At 32.4% G+C, this 25,740-nt stretch overlaps 1 protein-coding gene and 1 long non-coding RNA gene across 2 annotated transcripts in view; one reads left to right on the forward strand and one right to left on the reverse strand.

The window, feature by feature from the left end:
* LOC107440822 (uncharacterized) overlaps nucleotides 1–8,414 on the reverse strand; it is a 75,039-nt gene extending 66,625 nt beyond the window's left edge. Inside the window, exon 1 of the transcript XR_011637669.1 lies at nucleotides 7,816–8,414. The gene's annotated coding sequence lies outside the window, so the exon portion shown is untranslated. The remainder of the gene's footprint in view (nucleotides 1–7,815) is intronic.
* A 6,485-nt stretch (nucleotides 8,415–14,899) lies between these two features.
* Nucleotides 14,900–18,504, forward strand: LOC139426406 (uncharacterized). The gene is made up of 2 exons (XR_011637677.1): nucleotides 14,900–15,135; nucleotides 17,234–18,504. It is a non-coding gene; the product is annotated as an uncharacterized lncRNA (long non-coding RNA).
* The last annotated feature ends 7,236 nt before the right edge of the window (nucleotides 18,505–25,740 follow it).

The raw sequence follows: 25,740 nt of genomic DNA on the forward strand, positions 1-25,740 counted from the left end.
ATCATACTTCCGGGAGTACAGATCTAGGAGTTTCCTTGTCTTCTGGATTGGTTCAAAATTACAAGAGGATACGTAGTTAAACATAAGCAGACGTAAAGCTAAAATTGGATCGGCTGTTCAACGACAGTGATAAAATAATTATAAAATAAAATATTGTGTAACATAGGTTTTTATAATATTTAATATAAGTTTTTGTTAGCGTGACATGTTTTCCTAGTAGGTAGCATATGTTTCTTATAATATAGCGAGACATATGTTTTTATAATAGCTAGCATATGTTTCATATAGCTATTATTAAATGCTAGAATATAGCGTAAGGGAGTAGAGTATGGTGGGTGTGACCTTTATGACGAGGGGGGCACAATATTGAAATTTATGTGCTAAATTTGCACATAATCAGGCAGAGATCAGCCAATTTTAATGTTTTTCTTTCAAATCAGCTATTCAGATCAAATTTTAATTTTCTTCTAAAATGTAATACATCAAGAACTTTGGATAATAGTGTGGTCATCTCTATCAAATAGTTACATTTGAAAATGAAAGTACTACTATAAAATGAAAGTACGGGCAACTGCTTAGACGGTGTGAAAAATTTGAGTACTGTTTAAATTGATTAAGGTATTAGGATTGGAGGAGGGGTTGAAGAATTAGAGTATTCAAATACAGTTTTGCTGTGCATTCGGCTTGGTTATCATATAGATTTTTATGTTGTACAAGATAATTTTGAAGCGTGACTAAGCTGGTCGCCACCAACGGCTACTTCTCAATAATAATAGTATACATTATATTTCACTATCTTTTTTTACTATAGATCATGCTAAGGGTCACCAAGGATGAGAATAGATGGCACTCCTCTTTCTGTCATAGGAAATTCAAGACTTTTCAACTTTAAGCGGTAACATGGTGGTTGAAATATTTTCTGGAGGCATTTTCCGACGATTGTTTCATTGGAGAAATGATTATTTAGAAAGTTCAAAATTGTTTAACTCCTGTTTTTGAAAATATTTTCTGGTAATTAAAAAAAGAGTTAAGTCTTATTGGAATGAACGGCTAAGTGTGGTCATGCCAATTGGCGTTAAAATAACACTGTGGCTACTGTCTATGGAATTTCAAACGGGATTTCGTGATAGATCGTTTTACTGAAAGCGTTACAGTAATACACGTTCATACTAAAGAGTATAAACTGTAGAGCCTTGGTGGCTCAGGGGAAAGAGCTCTCGCCTCCCAATGAGGTGACCCGGGTTCGATCCCAACAACAGCTAGTCGATTTGAAATCCGCAGCCGGCTTGCACTGACCACAGTGTTGACGTAAAATTACCTCAGTGGCAAACGGATCATGGTTAGAGTTCCCTTGACGTCAGGCAAACCTTGGAAGGTTTAAGTGGTTTTCCTGTCCATGCAATGCTAATGCGGATTAATTCCATCAAAAAGTTCTCCACGAATGCAAATTTCTCCCAATACTTGATCCAGGAGTTCCCTTGTCTTCTGGATTGAGTTCAAAATTACAAAGCGGCGGAGTTGAACATTAGTAGTCGTAAACCCAAAATTGGGTTCACTGTTCAACGACGGTTTTAAAATATAAAAAAAGTATAAACTGTATTCAAAAAGTTCTTTACGGGTGTGCTTAAAAATATTTTCTTCAATTTAATTTAAATATTAAAATGACTGCGATAAAAGTTTTGCAATCTTGCAATGCAATTTTTTTCACTGATTATTAAATTAAATAATTTTAAAAAAAATGATTATCATGGAGTAAATAATAAATACATGCCATTATTAAAGTAAGTAATGAATACGCAAAAAAGAGAAATAAGCTTATAAGAGTCCACATTTTGAACGGTATAGAACACTTCCAAACAACTAACATTAATTAAGCCATGATTTAGGGCGATTCAGGCTCAAATCTCGCTATTTCTCATATTTGCGAACTTTTCCTGCCTCTCACTACTTCATCCCTTAATGTAAAACGTTTTTAGTAGTATACTGCTCATAGGTATAGTTAGTCTTATGAAAGAACTCCCCCAGTCATTCGACTGGAGAAGTGATGGTGACCATGCTTACGAGATTTGCTGTTTCAAGTAGGGGTGTTGGGTCAATATTCAAGATAGCTTTTGACTCAGGTTGGAGAAAGAGAATCGGGGGTTTAGGGAAGCTCTCTTTTTTCAAATGCGCTATTTCTTTACGCAAATTATAGGAATATTCTGTTCGTCGAGCTGAACGTGAGGGGTTAATAGGCGAGTTTGTTTCTAAATGCTTTACCCGTTGTATTCTAATTAGGGTTCTTGCTTATCGCAAATTAAAATAAGATTTGATAGAAAAGTCTAAGATTAGCATTTTGATCCGCGATGTCTCAGAGGATGGAGAGTTCGCCTTCCAATGAGGTGAACCGGGTTCGAATCCCAGTCGATACGAATTCCGCTTCCGACTTGCACCGACCACAGTGCTGACGTGAAATATCCTCAGTGGTAGACGGACCATGGGTTAGAGTCCCCTTGCCGTCAGGCTAACCGTGGCAGGTTCTCGTGGTCTTCCTCTCCATGTAACGCAAATGCGGGTTAGCTCCATCAAAATGTCCTCCACGAAGACGAATTTCTCCCAATACTCGATCTAGGAGTTCCCTTGTCTTCTGGATTGGGTTCAAAATGACATGGCTACGGAGCTGAACATTAGTAGTCGCAAATCCATAAAATTGGGTCGGCAGTTCAACGACGGTTATGAAATAAAAAAAAAATATTAGCATATCGCAGGGGTGGGGTAGCCTGGTTGGTAGGGCGTTGGACTCGTATTTGTGAGAACGGAGTTCGAAACCCACCGGCAGAAGAATCCCTGTATATTAAATGGTGACTGGTCTACGTTAAATCTGTCGGGGTCATGATGTCCCCCAAGTTCCCATAACAAATCATTACCTCTGGGGGTACTGATACGGGATCTCCCTTGTCTTCTGGATTGGGATCAAAATTACAAGGATAAGGAATTGAACATAGGTAACAGTAAACCCCGAATTAGGTCGGCTGTTCAACGACGGTTATAAAACAAAAGATTAACTTTTTTTAATGGCATATCGAGCTGCAGTGGAATATCTTCATTAGTAAATCGTAACCTAAATACGGATGAAGGAGTTAAGTTAAGCATTTAGGATGAAATTCTTATAATATCACTCGTGATTAATTTAACTCGTGATCTGCAACTTAAGCTTTCCTTAAATTTGCCTTTTTTTTTCTTTTTTTTTTACTTGGGCAAAAAAGTCTATGTATAATAATCAGATCTAAATAATTACCGTTCTCCGTAGTTACTCACTGGACAATCGCATATTATAAACCAGCTTTTTTACTTTAAGGATTTTTTACTTATTTTTTGATCATCATTATAAATAACAGTCATGAAAGATATTGTTTACCAGCAAAACTGCAATATTTCAGACGAAAGAAGAAAGTTTTCATGATTTTATCGATTTAAACTCATGAAGCGTAAAATCAAGAAAGGAGCCGCTCAAATATAAGGCAAGCACCTAACGGAGGGGTGAATGATTTTCCTATTTGTGCTGATGAGGGGGGAGGGGTAAGGCAACGCTTATGTTTTAAAATTCCCATATTTTCAAAATTTCTCTAAAAATNCTCGCCAGGTTGGAATTGTATTAGTCTAGTTCCTTTGGAAATAATTTGTATTGTTGTTTTACCGAAGTTTATGAATTTAGTAAGCATATTTAAAACTCAGTTTATTAATTAAACTAAAAGGTAAATGTTATTCCTAGTAAGTGGAAGTAGTTGTGCTTTTTTCATATTATACCCAATTCGGTGAGAATTCACTCGATTAGACATATGATGCTCACTACGTGCTCTTGCGCGCCGAAGCCTATCAATTAAAAATGAAAGCTGTTGCCAACGCGAGAAAAGAAATATCATCGGTTTTATTGATACATACGTACGTATTAGCGTTTTATATAATAAGAAGATAGGTGAAAAAACGTTTGAAAATTGAATTTCCAGCAACTACGATAAATAATAGAGGCCTTAAATTTTAACAGCAAAATCTAAACAAAATACAGCATATTAGACAGGAATATCATATCAGGTGTCTGTTTAGAAGAAATTTGGGTCCGTTAACGAACCCTTCACAAAATATCTTTTCATGAAAACGGACCCTTCGCAAAATATTTTAATTTAAAAACGGATCCTTCACAAAATAATTTATCTTTTAATCGGACCCTTCACAAAGTTATTTTATTGTTTTATAGTTGTTGTTATTGTTTTGTAAATGGAAAAAACCCTTCCCAAGCGGGTGGTAAAAAAGAAAGAGAGTTGTAAACGAACTAAACTTTTGTCTTCAGCAGACGCTTCTTCCATTATTCGTCCGAAATGAATATACTGCGTTCAGCAGTATAGGCTAAATACCAAATAATTATATGATTCATCGCTAATTTAGTAGCAGCAAATGCTATTTATTTTTGAAAATTTAAATTTTTTTTATTATAATTTTACAGTGTTGAGCATAATCTTGTATCTATTTACAATTTAAAAACTCCTTGAAATTTTTTTTTTTTGCAATAACGGAAATATTTGCACAAATTCACTAAGGCAGGACCCTGGTTGAAAGAATGTGACTTAACGTTTATTTTATATTCACAAATTACGAGTAATTTTTTCACAATTTTACAAAAACAGGACCTTTCACAAAATGTCTGGACAGACCCCTGATAATATCATCAATTATCAATAACAATATCAAAATCATTATTATCGAAATCAATTATATTATCAATTATAGGTGAAAAAACGTTAGAAGATAGAATTTTGAGCAACTACAATAAAGTAACTACAGCAATAGAGGCCCTGGATTTCAACAGCAAAACTTAACAAATTACAGCAGATTAGACAGGAATATCATATGTTTTAACTCGAAAATAACTAACACTAAGGCACTAACTTCTCACAAAAAGAGTGAATGAAACTTTCAAGTAAGAAAAGTATGATTGATTTCTACCCTTTAGATAGAAATTTTCAAGGATAGTGAATACTAATTTTTAATGCTATGAATGAATACAGACGGGACACGTCACGCCGATTTCTGCAAAGAAGTCTGATTGTCAATGTCAAGACGCCCATATTTCTACCATACATCACTACCACCTGTCATAACCTAGGTGGCCCTGTTAAGGTAATTTTCACTTCTTATCTGTGGTAACATCAAAAGAACTGTATGTATTTCTTTAAAAAATTTTACTAAATCAAACGATTTAATACGAATAGAAGCATTTTGTTTTTAAAAGCACGAAAATGTTATACAGTTATTTTTATGAGAATAAGAAAAAATTAATCAAAATCTTGGCCATTATGTTTGGAATGAACAGGTGAGCGTGGAAGGGATTTAAAACAACAATAGATTTACAGTACCTGGGCCACCCTGAATAACTTTTGATCTAATGATCGGATCTTCACGTTTTAGAACTCAATCTAAATGGTTCAAGGGGATGACTTCAAATATGCTCATTAACCCTCTGACTGCTCATCCCGAGATTTCGGCAGGCATGTGTTTTTCTTCCTTTATTGATGAGCTCATCCCGTTTATTCCACGTTTAGCAGTATTAGACGTTTAATTTACATTTTGAGCAACAGATGCCGATAGTTGTCCACTAAATTGCCGCATTTGAAGGCACCTTGTGTAAGGCGATTTCGGTAACGCGTAGTGTTAAGCGATTTCGGTAACGCATAGTGTAAAGCGATTTTTAAAGCGTTTTCGGTCAAAAAAATTGAGCAGTCAGACACAAAAACGCGTTTTCTCTTAATAAACAAAAGCCTTTTTTTTAACGGATTTCTGGCCCTCAAAATACAGAAGGTAGCCATAAACTGTGAAATATGTCCCCAATAGTTTAGTAAGGAAAGCGGGCCAAAGTTTGAACCCCTTAATGCTAATCTTACTTTTTGCGTATTTCGCAATGTATCAAGAACTTTTTAAGCCGATTAAAAAAAAATTTGCACATAATTATAAAATTTTTTTATCGATCCAAAGATATTTCCATGCAAAAAAATAACTTTTATTAAATATTTATTATTTTTAAATATAATCGAGAAAAATCAAGGTCATGGTCATGAAATTATCTTTGGATAAACAAATTTTGTAATTGTTTGCAAAAATTTTCGAGATATGGTGAAATACGCAAAAAGTGAAATTAGCTTTAAGGGGTTCTAACTCTGGACCGCTTTCCTGATCAAACTATGTGGACCGTGTTTCCCAGATTCCGGCTACCCCCTATATTTTAAGAATCAGAAATCTGAATCCGTTGGGAAAAAAAGTATGTTTAGTTTTGTGTCTGATTTCGTAATTTAAAACATCGTCTTTGCTAATTAATTGACATATTTGAGATTACCTGCTCAAATCATCAAGATTGAGTCCTTGAACTATCTGATTATTAGATTAAAAGTTGCTTAGGGTGGTCCGTTTATTATCTTGTTGAAGGAAACATCCAATCGAAGATAACAAATGAAATTCATTACTTTTTTCATTCCGAAAGGTAAATTTGCAAAAAATGGAAGCATTTTTGTAGGAGTTTTTTAAAACCCCTCCCCTCAAAAATAAGCAAATTACAAATCCTCACCTATGAGCTCCCCTATTGGTTTTTGCATGAATTTCGACTTTTACTGTCGAAATCTGATTTTAGGATTTAATTCAAATTTTAGATGTAACTTAACATAGAACAAAATTTACGTTCTAATTTATTCTGTAAAATTTGAGTAGAATATTTTTTAGGAACATTTTATGTTCAAAATTCCTGATCTCTAAAACTTTTCAAAGTAATTTTTTTTCTCCACCGAATTAAACTTTCGAAAATTTTCCACTAGCTAAATTTTTTTAAAAACAAAGTATGAAATTAAGGGGAATTTAATGCCTTACGTAAGCATTGCTCACACCTATCCTTTTAACCAAATTAAGCAAATAACCAGTCCCTCCTATGCTCACACAATAATTTAACAGCTATAAAGAAGCAAATATGTGGCTCAAGCAAAGTATTTTTTGAAGAATAAAATAGGATTTTTAGATATGATGATAAATTTAAGTTTTAAATCCTAATTACTATTTGAACAATTTTTGCGTTTAAGAAAAAATATTTAGATTATTTTCTTGGAAACAATAATTTTTTCGTTTTTTAACCATAGAGTAACCAACGTAAATTTAGACTTTAAATTTAGATTACAATAAATTTAGGGTAAATTTAAAGTAAACATAATTCGTAAATGAATTCGTGAGTGAATGAAAAAATAATTCGTTTCGTAAATTTAGAGTAAACATAAATTTAGACTTATCTTTCCAACGTTTTTTTTAATATTTTTTATCTTTTAATAAAAAAAAATTTCCCTTCAGTCATGGCACTCCTTTTTTCAGGGACATTTAACCTAATCTAATCGAGGAGTTTGCTCTAGCCATCCTAAAACCTCAACATGCTAATGATGAATCCATAAACCTATAGGCTAATTATAAAATCTACCTATATTTGCTCAAAAACTTTGGTTTCATACCGTCATTATTACAATAAGCCTTAGAAAATATAGCCTAATGTCCCGCTCCCCAAGCAGTTTAATTTTCACTTCTAAATTATAAGACTCATAGCCGCGTTTATGAACAATTTTTGTTTTTCCTATTTCTTTTTAATTCCATTGAAAATTCACAAACTAAAAAATTTGAATAACTTGAATTAAAATAAAAATTCTTCAAAGCAATTCTTTATCGTCTGCTGTTTTAAATTTTAATAATTTTAAAATTTAATTATAGGAACATTTTTCAGAAAACATAGAATTTATACTTAATAATAATAAAATATACCTGAAGCAAAAATATGTCTTTTTGCGTTGAGTAAGATTTCCTACATCCTGGGAAATCCAAAAAGAAAAATGTTCTAACATTTTGTTTGACGAAATGTCGTAAATGTTTTGGACATATGTTGTTCGAAGTCCGGTTTCAATTCCAGGAATAGTTTTTCGTTTCATCAATTCAGAAAAGAACACCAGATCGTGTTGAAAACTTTAGTAATAACACGTGTTGTAGATAGCAAACGATTTTTCAGCAAGACAATAGAACTTTTTATAAATACTTCTGTCAAGAGTAAAATAAATTCTCGTTTGGAATATTTTTAGAAGATATTTTTATTGCCAGATTCACTAAAATGGAAAGAACAGTTGCAGTCAACGATATTTCTTTTGTCCCTAACGCAAAACTATTTCTTGTTTTCTACTTTTTTCTGGCAACGCCATTAGTGAAGTTTTCAGTTTTGTTTGTACCTCAAAACGAAAATTTCGGTTTTAAATCTTGATTTGGGAAATATTTTACTTTTCTTGTATGGAAAGCAGCTTTTGTTGTACATAAGGAGGGGGTTTTCCTATGTGGAATCGTCGTCAAATTTCTAAAATGTAGATGGCTCTCGATTTTATTTAATAATAAATTTAAATGTTAAAAAATTAATTAGAGATTATACCACCGAGTAATACTGAAGTTAAAATTTTGTGATTGGATAGGATTTTGTGTGAAGTGCGAAAAACAATTTTGTGATAGGATTATAATATTACGCTTTGTTACACTTGAACTGAAAACGATAAATTTTTATCAAGAATTCAAAAGATAACATTCATGACTTTATATAAGCTTACGGCTCTGTGTGCACAAAAATGAGTTCCACACAGGGAGTTACTTGAATTCCTGCTAGTGATATCACGAGTGAGTTAATAGTGGCCTTTGTTTTTTCCATGATTCAGCAGTCAAACAAGTTGAATACCCACGCGTGGCCTTTTTTTTTAGGTTTAAATTTAATCCGGAAATTAATTCAGCGTGATAATGAGCCAAGCCTAATAACTGTAACGTTAACACGTCATGCACAACCATGTGATTTATGTGGTCTTTTTCTCCATTTTCCGGCATCCACTTTCATGTTCTTAATATAAATTTATATATTTAATTCTTTATCCCAGGCAAGTACAAGTAAAATCTTATATTAAGCCGATAGCTTACAGAACATATGTGGTGACATAGCATAAGGTCAACAAAATATTATTATTTATAATTATTTATTTTATTTATTTATTTATTTTTAATAAGATGTGAAACGACTGTTTTGATAACAATACTTTTGAAACTCAATTTTAAACGACTAAATATGTAAAGTTACAGAGAAATAAAAAATAATTAAAGTTGTGCAATTAAGTACCATTTCATCTGGAATATTTGGTTCTCTGTTAGTAAGTTTCGACCATAGCACAGTACCATTCATAATACTAAAGAAAGAAGTTGTCTGTCTTAAACCTGAGCCAATTGTGTAAGGATGCTGAAATTTGGACAGCATCCGGAAAAGGCAATTTTAACCCACAACACTAAAAAAATTTCACAATTTTTTTATTTATTTCTTTATTATAAAACGTTAAACCAGTAGTTCTCATCGCATTCAAAAGAAGCGGCATAGAATTAACTATTTTTTAGTCGTTTTTTTTTCCGAAATTCATGTAGGTAGGCTCATTTTCGGTGCCGACTAGATTAATCTTTCTTTCGATGAGTTAAACTTTTAAAAACATTATATTGCTTAGTCTAATAACGAAAAGTCACCGGCAGAAGGAACCAAATAATAATAATAAAATGCAATTATTATAATTTTTTTTCTAAGCTGTATCAGTATATATTTTTCGGTTTTGTGCATGATTGCGTAGCGTTAATTGATGAACAATACTTATTTTTTATTTTATTTATCTAGTTTGAAGAAAGGATATTCAACTAGTAAATTTATTAAACTACCTTATACTCAGCTAGTAAGTATATACCTATTTTCATAATTATTGCCAGAAATAAAGTGCTACAGCATTTGGAATCGCAAATCAATATTTAAGCGTGGGAAAAAAACAAAAATGCTACTGAAATCTAAGGAATTACAACTGAAGAAGGCAGAACTCAAAATACCAAAATCATTCGATTTCTTGAAGAAACTTGCAGTTCATTCTAATAATCGCCTTGCAATTCTCTGATTTCTCCTGCATTTTGACCTAAGCAATACCGATTTTATCAGTAGTGATTTATTAAATTTTATGAATCATTTGATTTTTTGCTTATTCAAATATTATTTCACGAATCCCAATGTTTATATATTTCATTTTTGACCAAAATTCTAAAAATATACATTAAGGGCATTCATTACGTAATACCATGTATATTTTAATGTTTCTCTTGCTCTCGGTCTTATTTCAATTATATTATGCCCACGCGAGACTGCTTTAGAATTTAGTGATATAATTTTAACTGAATATTAGAATACACGCATCTTTATATTACCATTAAGTCATTGAATCTGATAAATATTTAATTTTAAAACTTCGTCTTAAAGACCCAGATTCGAATCCCAGTGATGGCAAATAGATTCGTATACTGCTTCCCGGAACCACAGTACCTATGCCAAATATCCTAATTGAAAACCCTTAAAAAAATAAGTCTTTACGGTACTATTCAACTTTTAGAGTAAATTATGCTCAAAAAATAGTCCAGATTAGTGTCTAGAAGGAACAAATAGTAGTTCTTTCACATCCTTTATGACGTCACGACTGATTTCCCAACGTAATTTTATTCGATTTCAAAATCATCTACGACGGGAAGAGGCAGGAGTAAGTGCATGGGCTTCTTAAACAGGTTGGAATTGTGACGGCGACAGTGTGGTTCTTCACTGATATTTTTTCTGAGATATTTTTACAGTGAGTATTAAATTATGATAGAAAGTATCGGGATCCTTAGTGTCTGTACTTTTAACACGGTAAATATTTTTTCCTTCTTTTTTTAAAGGTGATAGATAGTTTTTTTTACGTAAGTTAGACAGTGCTAATTAACCAGTTTTGGTCTCCGAACCCGAAAAATTTAAAATCCAGTATCTGAGAATAGCTAGACTAGCACACCCTTGACGTTGGGCAAGCAGTGAGAGGGTTTCCTGGCTTTTCTCTGCATATAGCAAAAACGTGGAATGATTTAACTCACAAAGTTCCCTACAAATGAGAGTTTAATTATCTCACTGCTTTAAAGATTCGTATTCTTGTGATTGGGTTTCAAAATTACTAGAATACGGAACGAAATCCACAGTGCTGGAGTAAAATATCCTCAGTCGTAGAAGAGTCATGGGTTAGAATCTCCCTGCCATCTGACTAACCATGGGAGGTTTTTGTAGTTTTTCTCTCTGTAACTCAAGTGCGGGTTAGTTATTTATCAGTTAGTTATTAGTTAGTTATAGTTAATTCTTAGTTATTTATTAGCCACCAAAAGGTCCTCCACGAAGGCTAGTTTCCCAACGCTTGATCCAGGAGTTACCTTGTCATCTGGGTTGGGTTCAAAATTACAAGGCTACAGAGTTGTTAAAAAAGAAATGGGTTGGTTATAATAAAATATATATCGGCTATAACGCCGGTTGTAAAATAAAATATATATCGGCTATAATGCCGGTTGTAAAATAAAATATATATCGGCAATAACGCCGGTTGTAAAATAAAATATATATCGGCTATAACGCCGGTTATAAAGTAAAATATATATCGGCTTTAACGCCCGTTGTAAAATAAAATATATATCGGCTATAACGCCGGTTGTAAAGTAAAATATATATCGGCTATAACGCCGGTTGTAAAATAAAATATACATCGGCTATAACGCCGGTTATAAAGTAAAATATATATCGTCTTTAACGCCAGTTATGAAATAAAATCTATATCGTCTAGGAGCGGCGGTTATAAGATAAAAATGTAAATCTACTCCCACGCAATAGCGAAACGATCCCTCCCCAATATTTTCTTCGCCGCAAATCGATAGTTTCTACCTGCAAGGTGCACTCGGCGCGAAAATTGCTGACTGTTCCAGACAAAAGGGATGAAATTTGTAAGTCTTATGTTCTTTCCATAAAATTGCTTCAAGCCTAGCTCTCTTACAAATCATATAGCACCGTCTACAACACGCTCATTTTAAACTATTAGGCCCAGCATTCACTTAGAATGTTAATTGCGCCTCTCTGACGTCAGTTGCTTGGCGGGGCGCAAAGTAGCCAAATTGCTGCTGTTTAAAAGGCAACTTGTTGCGTGTTCTCTTGGCGCCAAGAGAACGGCCAAAGGAGGCCGTTTCATCCTTGTTAATTGCGCACAAGTATTAAATTTAATGATTTCTGAATAGATAAGACCGTTAGGAGATTATTTTCTTTCTGTGGTTCATTATATGTTTATTTTGACGAGTTTTAAATTTGTTTTCAAGAATATCGATGAATCGGGAAATTGGAAGTTAGAGTTAAATTTCTTCAGTTTGTAATGGAAAATGTTAAAAAGATATATATATATTTTTTAATTCGTTCGTTTCGCTTTTGTATTATTTTTTGAAAGAAAACGTTGCTCGATTTAATGAAAGAAAGCATTTTTAATATCGAAATATTATTTTTTTAGTGTCGCATTAATAAACGAAGTGTTCAAATCACTATTTTATTTATTAAATTATATTAAGATACGGAGTATGATGGGGGGGAAAATGTAGTCATTAAACCTGATTTCAAAGCCTGAGTAATAGCGAGAATCGGGCGAAACAGATCGGGGTAATTCGAATCAATGTAATCAGTTCACGTAGACTGTTCGAATAATAGAATCAAGTTACTTAGTCAATTCGAATCAATAGCACTTAGGTAACTGTTCCCTTAGGTACTTCGTCGATTATTCGAAAGAATTCTTTTTCTTTAAGATCCGTTTTCTTTCTTTTCTATAATCCTTTTCTTTTTTTCTTTTTAAAATCAACATTAATCAATTTCCCAAGAAAATTCGTAGCAATGCAATCAGTTCAACTAGATGAATCAAATCAATAGAATTAGAGGTTATTTGTTTAATTCGTTCCAAATTTGAATTTTGAGAGAAAGTGTTACGAGGTTTAACTTTAATATAAGAATTTTGTAAAAGAATATTACTTTTCTGGAGTAATATTAATAAGCAAATCGCTGAAATTAGCATTTTGTTTACGTTGCTCAACTTAGTCGAAGTATGTTAGTCGGACAAAACGAATAAAGGTGATTTGAAACAAAAGAATCAGCTAACTTTTCAGATTCCTATCTTAAAGAACATCGTGCCTTTTTTAACCATTGAATTTTGTATGTTCAAATTACTTACTCATGGGCAAAAATTTTTGCAGAAGGTAAGTAATGGTCAAGCCCTATATAAAGGTTTCTAAACTATTTTGAACAATTTAAGAAATTTTTCTAAGTGTATTTCTGGCCAATATTTTGACCACCAATGACTATCCCTACAGTTTCTTTTGAGCAGTTACAAATTCAATGTTTAGTACAAAAAATAAAGTCAAACCTCGTTATAGTGAACTGTCTGCTGACCCTGCAATAAGTCCATAATAAACGATAGTTCACTATATCGAAATTTTTGGAAATTTATTTTTTAGCGTGCTACGAGAAAACATTGTTTACTTTTTAATATATAAATTATTAATTAAGGAATTAGGTAAGTGATTTTTATATGCTCTGGAAAAATTAGGGATTTATGATTGTTTACAATTCAATTTTAAGAAGACTTCTCTAATTTTCATACCGATGATTAATAAAGAACTCTATTCTCTATTACCCATTTCTTGCAGGAATGTTTGACTTCCCAGTCAGGTTGCTAAAATTTCTCCCCGCCCCCTAAATCAGGGGTGGGGGTGTTAGAAGACGGGTATGTTGCTTTTTGTTTAAAAGCGAAGATCATTTGAGATTAAGATTTAATACAGTATAAAAAAAAGAGAGTCATTTGCAATCGCAACTCCTGCTAATTTAAAGTTGGGAAAAAGAAAAGAAAAAAAAAATGAAGAGTTAAAATTAAAGTCCACTATACACGACCGACCAATTTCTCAACTGTCCACTAAAAGCGTATAATATAAGGTTAGTTAGCGCTGTTTTTCGAACCTCTGTCCCCAAGGAAAATAAAAAAAAAGCCATAGTTTAAGCGCCTTACACTTAAAACAATGTGATGATTTTAAACTATATATATATAATCTTTCCATGATGTTGTTGTTGCAGTTCATTTACGTCGCACTAGAGATGCACAATGGGCTATTGGCGACGGTCTGGGAAACATCCCTGAGTTTGATCCAAAGACATGCCATCACAATTTTGATCCTTTGCAGAGAGGATGGCACCCACGCTTCGATAACCCGACGACCTGCACGCAAAGTCGAGCACTTTATGTTAGAACATTTTAACGAGGACCAATACCGCACACTGTCGGTCCCTACACAGACTGATCCAAGTGGTCACCCACCCGCACACTGACCGCAGCCAGTGATGCGTGACTTCGATGATCTGCTGGGATATCTTGCCATGAAGAATTACTTGGGCTTTAGAACAGACAAATGATTTAAATATTTTAAAAGTTATTAAACTTTTTTTAAATATCGCCAATTTGGCGACATTCTTCCACCTTGATGAAAATTATCAAAATCACTGCCTTATACTCAGTTTTTGCAAATTTTTACCAGCCCGGGTAATGCATCACTGGAGTAAGTTTTTAAATATAAGAAAAAATTAGACCACAAACGCTTTTCATTTTCACAAAACTGTGGCCTTTCTCCATATTAACGTTTTGAGCTATTTTCAATATAAACGTAGATAGTGCTGGCTTTAGATAGGCTAAACTTGACCTTACAGTTATGAGTAACAGTTGCAAACTCACAGCAGTTACGACGGAGCTTTCGAAAAACTGTCTTAAATGGGAATTCAGATGGGTCCACTGTAAGTGAGTGTTCATCATAGCGTAGTTCGACAGTAGTTGAAAAAGACAACAACGCATTTTTACTTTAATTTTTATAAGTATTAAGAATTTTTAAACATAGTCGAAGAATTTCTCTTGTGGTCCAACACTTAAATACAGTTGTTAAAAACAGAATACCATTTTCCTTTGCTAGAAAACACCACTAGATGGCGCCACGAGATTTAGAACTCTCTAAGAACAACAATTTTTTAGTTAGTTTGATTATGTTACTGTCATAGGAGAGATCATGTTTTTGTAGTGTTTAGTGCTGTTAATATACACATGTTAACCATTCCGATGGAGTATATTTATTGAGTTTGTGGTCACTGTTTTGATTTATTTAGATACGTACCGACCCGGGTAGAAGAACAAGGTAAGAGACTTTTTATTTGATACCTGTTCTATTGAAGTAGATAAAGAAATAAGTTATCTTTTTTAACAACAGTCTTCGAATTTCATTGATCCACAAAATTTGATTTTTGTGTAGTTTAATGATTAATGCTGGGGGGAGGGTATAAAAATTGAAAACAGTGTTCATACGCAGTATTTAAACAGCTATTTACTTCATTATTTCATATGCGATCATTAATGAACACCGTGTACTTATTTGGGACCTCCTTGCCGAGTGGTTTCGCCGTTCCGCTAAACGCTCGGGAGCGTGGGTAGCGGGTTAAAACCCCGAATTAAATCTGCGTGTACCTTTGTGGTATTCTGCTCTAACTGTTCTGTTCTTCAACTTGACAAGGGCTTATAAAGGCGTACTTTGTAATGAGCTCACATGTCTGCATATGCACAATCCCTAGCCAAATTATTCGACGCACTATAAGATTCTATGTAAAATCTTAATTATGAGGTGATACTATACAGCTTTGTTTTACCGTGGCTGAAACCAGTTTGCACTTGTTTACGTTCGTGTAACATTGTAATGCAATACGTTAAAAATAAATACAAATAGGAGGTATATAAAAAATCTGAATAAAAACCCATTACATGCATGTTTAAATATAAAAGTATTGCATATAAACTCGTGCAAAACATGTAATTATTAAAAAAACCACAATGCGTCGAATAATTTGGTCTAACTATAATAATATAGGGGAGAGTCGGGTAGCCCCGCCCACTTAAGGAGTATTGCTTATATTTATGTATAATATTGAGTAATAATCAATATTTTTGTATGTTTCTATTGTTTTATCATCTAATTAAATAATGCAAAAATAATAAACCAAAAAAAAGAACAGTTGAACTTAAAAAAATAGAAATTTAAAAAAACATGTTTTTCAGCTCTTTTCAAAATGTGTCGGGTAGCCCCACCCAGTTACAAAAATTATGTTTTTTTACTGTGTTTTCAGGTGTAAATGAAAATGACCAAGATAAACCTCACTTATCATTTTTATCACAAAATTATTTTATACATTACATATTTATATACTTTTAGTGAATTCTATCATTTAATAACTATCATTTAATTACAACAATATTTGTTGTTAAAAATGCATATAACATTCAAATTTGAAGCAATAAAAAAATAATCTTCGCAACCGTACATTTATCGACGAAATAAAATTGGGCGGTGATACCCGAAATCCAATTTTTTTTATTGTAAATATGTAATTACTCGAACAATTTTTCACATATAAAATTCCTTCTTTGTGCAAATTAAACTTAAGACTACATACTTTAATGCTGTTTGTATAGAAAAAATAATTTTTTTAGTATTAAAATAAAGTTTAATCGAAACATTCAAGCTATTTTTCTTAATTTCCTAACTACTGTAATCAACATATTTTCAAAACTATTGTTTACCATGATAACAGCTGCATAAATACGTGAAACTTTGAAAATAATCTTTTTTTAATACAACAATTAACGTCCGATGGCCCATTGACTTGAAAAAATATTCTATACATATGAAATTGACAGTGGGCGGGGGTAACCGCTGGGTGGGGCTACCCGACTCTCCCCTAATACTGTAATAACTGATATAATAAATATTCTGTATTTAAATAATATATCGTCTACTTTATCCAATGGTCTATCACAAATTCAAACCGGTTTCAGTCGCATAACAGCAATAAAGCTGTATAGTATCAACTGATAATTAAGATTTTACATAGAATCTTATAGTGCGACTAATAATTTGGCCAGAAATTGAAAGTGTAATAATAAATAAAAATATACATATTGTTTCTAAGTAGATTTGAATTCGAACTATTCAGTTTTTTGTAAAATTCTTCAGTGAATGCTTGTTTGACTTCTTAAGAATAGAATATAGAATTTGTATCGGTCCAAACGGCTGTATGAATTATATTTGCATGCGCATTTTTCTCAAAAGTATTCACCCAAGAATTCCTCTTCGTGATTCTGAAGAAAAAAAAAAGATTATGTGGAAAATATTTTATTCCTTTTTTTAGATTCTAGTCTCTCTTTTTTTTATAATCCTATTGACTAAACCCTTTCTCCCTTTTCAGAATGTCGCAATTTTTGAAATACTGGAAAATGTCGAAAGGAAACAAGAAATATTTCAGATCATATCGTCCAATATCCAAGCCGAATATATTGTGAAACTTATTCGAACATAGTTGAATTATTCGTCTGGAAACTACACCACTGTAGTCGAAATAGAATAGACAGTTTTACAGGTTAAATTGTTTCAAAAATGTTTCTCCAAATCGTTGATTTAGAAGTCAAAGACATTGTAGAATTGAAAAGCTCATTGTGAGAAACTACATTTTTCTTTTTTTGCAAATGAATTATTTTATACGGGGTCAGGTAATTTTATAACAAGTTACTAATCTGATCTTTTATTCTGATATTGATAATACACTGTAGCGTATCAAGCTATATTAAAGAACTGTTCAGTTTTTTTTTATAAAAAACTTTTATTTACAAACAACATAAACAGTAACAAATATGAGTTACCCGTAACGGGATAGTGAAAAGATCACAAAACAGCAAGAAAAACTCGTAACGGGATGTAAGGAAACTCACCCGTTGCGGGATAGATAAAATATTATAAAACAACTAGATAAAGTGCCCGTAACGGGATATATAAAATATTATAAAACAACTAGATAAATTGCCCGTAACGGGATATATGAAAACTCAAATTCCACACAAAACTCATTCTAAAAAATCAACTTTTTTGTGTTCTTATTTTATCGTCTGCTTTTATTATTTAAATTTATCTTTTTATGCGTTTATTTTATTTATGCTTTTGCCAGCCCGTTAGTTTTTAATGTTTTTACTTATATTCATGCTTTTGCAAACCAATTATCTTTCTTATATTTTTAGACTTTATAACACATTAATTATAAAATGGCCGCAGCAAGTGTCTGACGTGATTAAGAACTATTCAAACTGATGTTAGTTGTTTAAGTTTTATCAGGGTAATTTTCTCTACTGTTTTTATTGTTATTTAGAAACTGCGTGCCACATTTCTCAATTTTTTTAATTGTATTACATCACCGATATCTTTTGTAACTCATCACTAGTTTAAAATTAATCGTTTTAAACGTTTTAAAAGCTATGTATCACATTTATCTCCATTTTTTATTGTGTTACATCCCAATACCTTTTAGTTGCTTATTACCTATTCAAATTAAACCACCTTAATTATATAAGTTTTAAAAGCTGTGTGCCACATTTCTCCATTTTTTTTATTGCGTTACATCATCGATATTTTTTGTAGATCATCACAAGTTTAAAATAAAGCGCTTTAACTAAGTTTTAGAAGCTTTAACCACATTTCTCTGCTTAATTTATTACGTTATATCACAAAAAAAATTTGTGGCTTATCAGTAATTTAAATTAAAGCACCTCAATTACAAGTTTTAGAAGCTGTGTACCACATTTCTCTGTTTCTTTTTAATGTGTTACAGCACCTATATCTTTTGTAGCTCATTGTAGCCTCACTAAAATTAAGCTTTTTAAGCATACGTTTTAGAAGTTTTTATCTTTTGTAGCTTTATTAAAATTTAGCTCTTTAAGTATAGGTTTTAGAAGTTTTATCTTTTGTAGCTCATTGTAGCCTTATTAAAATAAAGCTCTTTAAGCATAAGTTTTAGAAGTTCTTGTCATTTGTAACTCATCAATTCACTTTTGTAGCATAGTTTTAAATAGGTTTTTAAACCATAGATTTTTTTATTTTATTTTATTACCGTCGTTGAACAGCCGACCCAATTTTATGGGTTTACGACTACTAATGTTCAACTCCGTAGCCTCGTAATTTTGAACCCAATTCAGAAAACAAAGGAGCTCCTGGATTGAGTATTAGGAGAAATTGACTTTCAAGGAGCAGTTTTTGATGGAACNGTTACATCACCTATATAATTGTAGCTCATTGTAGCCTTATTAAAATTAAGCTCTTTAAGCATAAGTTTTGGAAGTTTTTATCTTTTGCAGCTCATTGTAGCCTTATTAAAATTAAGCTCTTTAAACACAAGTTTTAGAAGTTCTTATCATTTGTAGCTCATCAGTTCACTTTTGTAGCATTAGTTTTAAATAGGCTTTTAAACCGTATGTTTTTTTACTTTTATTTTATAACCGTCGTTGAACAGCCGACCCAATTTTATGGGTTTACGACTGCTAATGTTCAACTCGGTAGCCTTGTAATTCTGAACCCAATTCAGAAAACAAGGGAACTCCTGGATCGAGTTTTAGGAGAAATTGGCTTTCAATGAGGACTTTTTTGATGGAACTATCCCGCATTTGCGTTACATGGAGAGGAAGACCACGAGAACCTCCCATGGTTATCCTGACGGCAAGGGGACTCTAAACCCCCCTTCCCCGTATTCACCATTGACTCTGACCTAACGCTTAACTCCCAGTTCCAAAACCCCCGGTTTGGAAACTTTGACCGAGAGTTCAAAAGCGATTCCACCATTATTTTTTGACCGTCGGTTTCTTAACTGCGGGTTTCTTGACCGGCAGTTACAGGCGGTAGATTGCATCCCGGCGGTAGATATACAGCCGTATTAACAGCGTTTGTTTTCAATTTTCGTTGCTATTTTTTAAAAAAAAATTCTATTAAAAGAAGAAGAAAAAAATATTGCATCGAGTAATTAAATTTCAATCTCTCTTTTACTGGTCAAATAAAAAATATTTTTAGTTTCGTTTTCCTAACTGACTTGTATTGATGAGCAAAAGGATCCGAGCTTTATTATTATGAATTTAGATATTTTATTATTTTGGATATCATAAAGCCGCAAGCAACCCTAGAAATGTAACTGAAATTCGATTAAAAATACTTTTATTTCACACAATTATTTAATATTTTTATTTTAAACTATGATCAAGGGAATTATGCTTACATCATTATCATCCTTATTAGCGTATTTTTAATCATTTTTTCCCCTCCCCTTCATGACATATTATCTATAACCTAAACCATTGTGAAGAATATTTTTTTTAAATTTTAAATGAAATTGTATATAATAAACTTCTTAGTAAGCATAAATCATCATTCATATTATTCCGAAGTTATAAATGACTACTATTGTGCTGCCATCTGCTGATGATAAGAGAGAATCGACGTCGGTGATATGGTGAATAAGATAACAATTTTTTTAAAGAAAAATGTCATAATCGGAACAAATATTCCGAAACTTTAAAATTTTAAAAAGAATTATGCCTTTAAAAATTTAATTATTTAGATAATTGTACATGGAAATATATCAGTTGTATAAATGCCCCATATGTCATAAAGTAGTCAGGCTATATATTAAAAATTATAACTAAAGACGGGCATTTTAATTTCATATAGTTTTAAGCAATAAATCTCTTCCAAATGATCCTATTTTTTCTAAATATTCAGCAGATTATTCTATGCTTATAAAATTCAAAATTTCCGGATTTGCAAAGTTATTTGATGCAAATTATTGTGTAGTTAAAATGTTACCTAGGATCAAAATTAGCATTGATTAAGTAATATTTATTTCATCATAATTTCTAATATATATCTAAAATAATGTATATGTTTTTAAATTTAATTAATAGCTTTATTTTATGGATTAAAAAAGTTTTAAATTCTTTTCGTTATCTATATATCTAGGTATTGCACATTATTTTGGAAGTTCAACTCTAAACTATTTTTATTTTTGGCCGCGATATTCCATCGCGATAGATATTATCGAAATCTAAAAACATTTAATGAATTATATTCTTTTTTAAATTTTATATTTCTTTCAAGTATCGATTGTTTTCTTTCTTTTAAAAAAATAAGTAAAAGTTAGTTAAATTGTTTGCAATCTTCTTACTTACACTATTCATTTGAATTATTGTAGCCGCAATCTTTATTATCCACGACTTTTTTTTTCGAGTGAAAAATTATTTAAGTGCTGTAACGACTGCTAATAATAATTTGAGAAATATATATAGTATCTTCTGTAGAAGATATTAACTCAAGAAAATTTAATTTTCATTTTATTAATAAGCATTTATTTGATATAAATTAATTATAGTTACATCTAGTAAAAAAACGATGTTATTAAACATAAAAAAAGCAACCGAACATCAAAATAAAGTGTTTATTAATTTTCATTTTATTAATATTATGGTATGCTATATTTTTTTGAAGGCAAGGCAAAGATATAAATTAATTATAGTTGCATCAAGTGAAAAAATTGACCTCATTGAACATAAGCAACCGAACATCAAAAGTGTTATTTTTGAAAACATAAATAAATAAAAAATCTCCTTCTTCATATCCGCGTTTGCTCAAACCGGGGAAATCTGCCAGTTAAAAATACAAAAAAAGAATCGAAATTCAAAACAATTAAAATTATTAAACGTAAAAGAGCAGAAATATAAAAAATACTGACGAAGAAAACGAAGTAAATGAACAAACACCCGTTTACTGCGCATGCACGGTTGCTCTAACCGGGAATATCTTCAGGTTAAAGTTACTTAACTCTGGGTTAGAGTAACTCGCAGTTACGCTCACGATGAAATGAAATTTCGGACTCTGACCTAGAGTTGCTCTCATAAAACCTGTTTTGAATTCTGATTGGCCACGTGCCATTGACCACAACCGGCCAGGGGGTCTACCTTTCTGCATGTAAAATGTCTTGTGCCTCAACAGACTCCTCGGACGGGGTCACTCCTTATCTCCCCATCTGCTGACCAGACGAGTGGTCCTCTCACCGTTCAAACCCCCTTCGTCTAGCGTCCACCATGTAAAAGGGAGCGACCACAAACGATTTGTAGCTTACAAATTATCAATTTGTAATTGTGAGATATCTATTTCACTGAGGAAAGCAAAAGCAGCCTGCTCTCAGCCTTAGGGTCAATGGTGAATACGGGCGTAACCCATGATCCGTCTACCACTGAGGATATTTCACGTTAGCACTGTGGTGAATGCAAGCCGGATGCGGAATTCGTATCGACTGGGAGTCGAACCCAGTTCGCCTCATTGGAAGGCGAGCGCTCTAGCCTCTGAGCCGTCGCGGCTCAAACTATACGTTTTCATCTTTTGTTGCTTATTGTAGCACTAGTTTAGCTTTGTAGCTCATTGTACTCTAGCTTTACAGCACTAATTAAAAATAAAGTTCTTTAACCATACGTTTTAGAAGTTTTTATCTTTTGTAGCTTATCACTAGTCTAAAATAAAGGTCTTTAACCATAAGTTTTAGAAGTTGTGTACCATATTTTTCTGCTTTTTTATTGTGTTATATCACAATATCTTCTTGTCGCTCATAATTAATTCAAATTAAAGCACCTAAATAATAATTTTAGAGACTAATTACCACGTTTCTTTAAAATTCTAAATAATAAAAATGGTAAACGGTAATACATTTTTCCAACGTAGTACAAAGTGGTCTGAAAATTCGCTCATTTGACTGTAATGACTTAATATTTACTTGACTGTAATAACTTAATATTAATTATTATTATTAATAATTATAGTATTGCTAATGACATATCGTCGCAGGTAAATAAACATTATAAATATGTTATTTTTTTCATTTTATTTAATTGAAATTTTAAAAAATAATTTAATTCCAAAAAGCATCTGGCATAATTATATTCTTTTTAAAGGGCAAATTAATTCCGAGATTGAACTTCAGTGCTTAGAAAGAATAATTAAATAGTCACTTTTAGGAACGGATCTGATATTCCCAAAACAAGTTTCTCCAATTATTTAAAATTCTTTCATTGTTCTCTGACAGTATTCTCTGAAATTAATGAATGCATTTAAGATGAAGTGAGCAGTTGAATTGATGTAAGCATGTAAATTAACACTTCCAGACGAACTAATTAAATTCGAAGAGAGTAAATAAGTGATGAAGTTATTAGCTCGAATTTTTAGAATATTTGTAATTGGATAAAGCATTTATATTCCCTGTGTGTCATGACATAATATTTTATTTTCCTCCAGAAATAGTTTCAGAAAATTAAATAATTGTTTCCCGAAATAACATATCTGTGTTCTCTTAACTCTTCCAATTTGGTTTTTGGGTTAAATTTTTGATTTTAGTTTTTTTTTTATTACATTTGTTCGTTATTAATTTCTGCCTATAAAGTATGAGTTTCCGAACTTATTCATTTTGTGGCACTTAAACGAGATTTAAAATTGGCTCACGACGCTCCAATCATTTTGCATTTGTAATGTTGTTGTTGTTAATTTACGTCGCGCTAGAGCTGCACAATGGGCTATTGGCGACGGTCTGGGAAACATCCCGGAGGATGATCCGAAGACATGCCATCACAATTTTGATCCTGTGCGGAGGGGATGCATTTGTAATATTTATTTTATGGCCGACCAGGTGACCGAGTGGTTAGCGTGCCTGACTGCGGAGCCGCTGGTGGCGGGTTCGAATCCTGCTCAGGGCATGAATGTTTCTTTCTCTCTGTGCTCTATGTCCTTTCTCCTTTGTGTGTGATTGTGTAAATGTGACCCGCCCTATAGACGGGTTTGTGGTTGCGTGACGTGGGCGACGCTGCTCCATCGCCTTGGCTTCGCCACATGTGCCCATTGGGTAACGAGAAGAGAGTAGCAGTTCTGGCATTTCTGTGGCCAATGGGACAAACCACAAGTGCCCGCCATTAAAAAAGAAAAAAAATTTCTTTTATGTATATAAATTTAACATATATTCAATAACGATTGTATATTATTGCGTGTTCATACATGTTATAGAAATGGAAGTAACTGGTGAGATTTGAAATAAAGATATGTCACGTGATACAAAAAAAATGGATTGTTAGCGACGTTTGGGAAACATTGTCTGATCTCTATATTATTACTGGATTGCTGATATTCGACGGGTAGAAGTTAGTCCCGAAATTTGTTTACTCATCCCAAAGGCCAGAGATAGCCTGGTTGGTAGGGCACCTGCCCATGTTCAAGAGGTCGTGGGTTCGATTCTAATCGGCCGCGAACTCCCCGTGTAGTAAATGGTGACTGGTGCACGTTAAATCTGTCCAGTCACAAAGTCCTCCATGCTTCCTTAACAAATCATATCTGTGGGAGAAATGATCCAGGAGTTTCCTTGTCTTCTGGGTTGGCTCAAAAATTACTCTGGGATCAAAGTCAGGCTCAGTTATTACTTTTTTAAAAGCTTAGTGTAGTAACTAGTGCGATACAAAAAAAAATTTAAAACAGTAGTTTGAAGCGATTTCAGGTATCTACTTTTAACTTTAGTTTAGAAAAGGAACACGGTACTAACGCAACTAATTTTTCGAAATTGATGGGTACAAAGTTTCGAGGGCTCATCAATGGCTGCTATGAAAATGACCCTATGGCTGCAGCTGAGCGTTAACAGAAATTAAGTACAGTAGGGAACCGATTATCCGGAACGATCGGGACCATCGCTATTCCGGATAACTGATTTTTCCGGTTTTCTGAATCGCTACAAAAAGCCGTTTTTTTATTGTTAAACCCAACTAAAAAAAATAATAATGACTGAAAATAATCTTAAAGAGAAGAAAAAACGATGAAGTAATACACTAATGATTATTTCCAAAATGATGGTAAGGTAAACATCTTTTAAAAAAGAAAGAAAAATCCTAAAATCTTATGCGGAAAAAAATTTTTTTTTTAAATGGCGGGAAAATTTATCGAATTTCGTTCTGGTTTTCGGATTTCCGGATAACGGGTTCTGTTAAAAATGGTCATTACGAAAATTACACAATTTATCACTATTAGATCACACTTTCACATGCGAATGCACTCTCGTGAAACGTTAATGTTAATTGAAAGGAAGAGTTAGTTAATTCGTTAATTAAGAAAGGGAAGTTGAGTAATTTCTTCGAGGAAATAAAAGAGCATTAATCAATTAAAAAAAGTGAACATATTTGACAATTTTGTATTTCTTAAATTTAATAATAGCTGCTTAAGGAGGCAATATAAGTTGAAGGTTAAGTGAACAAGTTCGAAAAAACTGTTTTGGAATAACAAATCAGCTCATGTAAACATGAATAAATATTTCGCAATGATTTCCTTATATTTAATGTAAACCAATTCGAATAAAACCATTTTGAACATGGGGGTAAATTGAGTTCCTCAACAAGTTCGTCGATTTAAAGTTGTGAAGTACTTACTACAACTCCAATGTATTTTGTAGTCACTACATTTAAAAGTTCTTGTAGTTGTAATGAACTACATTTGTAACAAAGTAATTGTAGCAAATTGCAAAAAAAAAAAAAAAAAAAAAAAAAAAAAAAAAAAATCTGACCACTGGGCGTGATTGTACTTTTAAAAAAATTGTTTAAAAATTATCAACTCGTTTGAGTAAAAAAAAAAGCGGTTTCTAGGCAATTCTTTTTTATGAAGTTTCTGAATATTTACACTGTTAAAGGAAATCATGGTTTATTTTTATTCATTACAAGAAATATATTTCGGTTTTCATCGTTCTCTCCAAGAATCAAGAGATACAAGCATACTACTAGCTGGGATGAGGAAAAATTAAATTCAAGGAATCGATTAAACAAATATATCTTTCTTTTTCAGATTGAAAAAAGATACAATCTTTCTTTTTGG

The sequence above is a fragment of the Parasteatoda tepidariorum genome, chromosome 9 (genome assembly GCF_043381705.1).
Source record: "Parasteatoda tepidariorum isolate YZ-2023 chromosome 9, CAS_Ptep_4.0, whole genome shotgun sequence".
Taxonomy (NCBI): domain Eukaryota; kingdom Metazoa; phylum Arthropoda; class Arachnida; order Araneae; family Theridiidae; genus Parasteatoda; species Parasteatoda tepidariorum.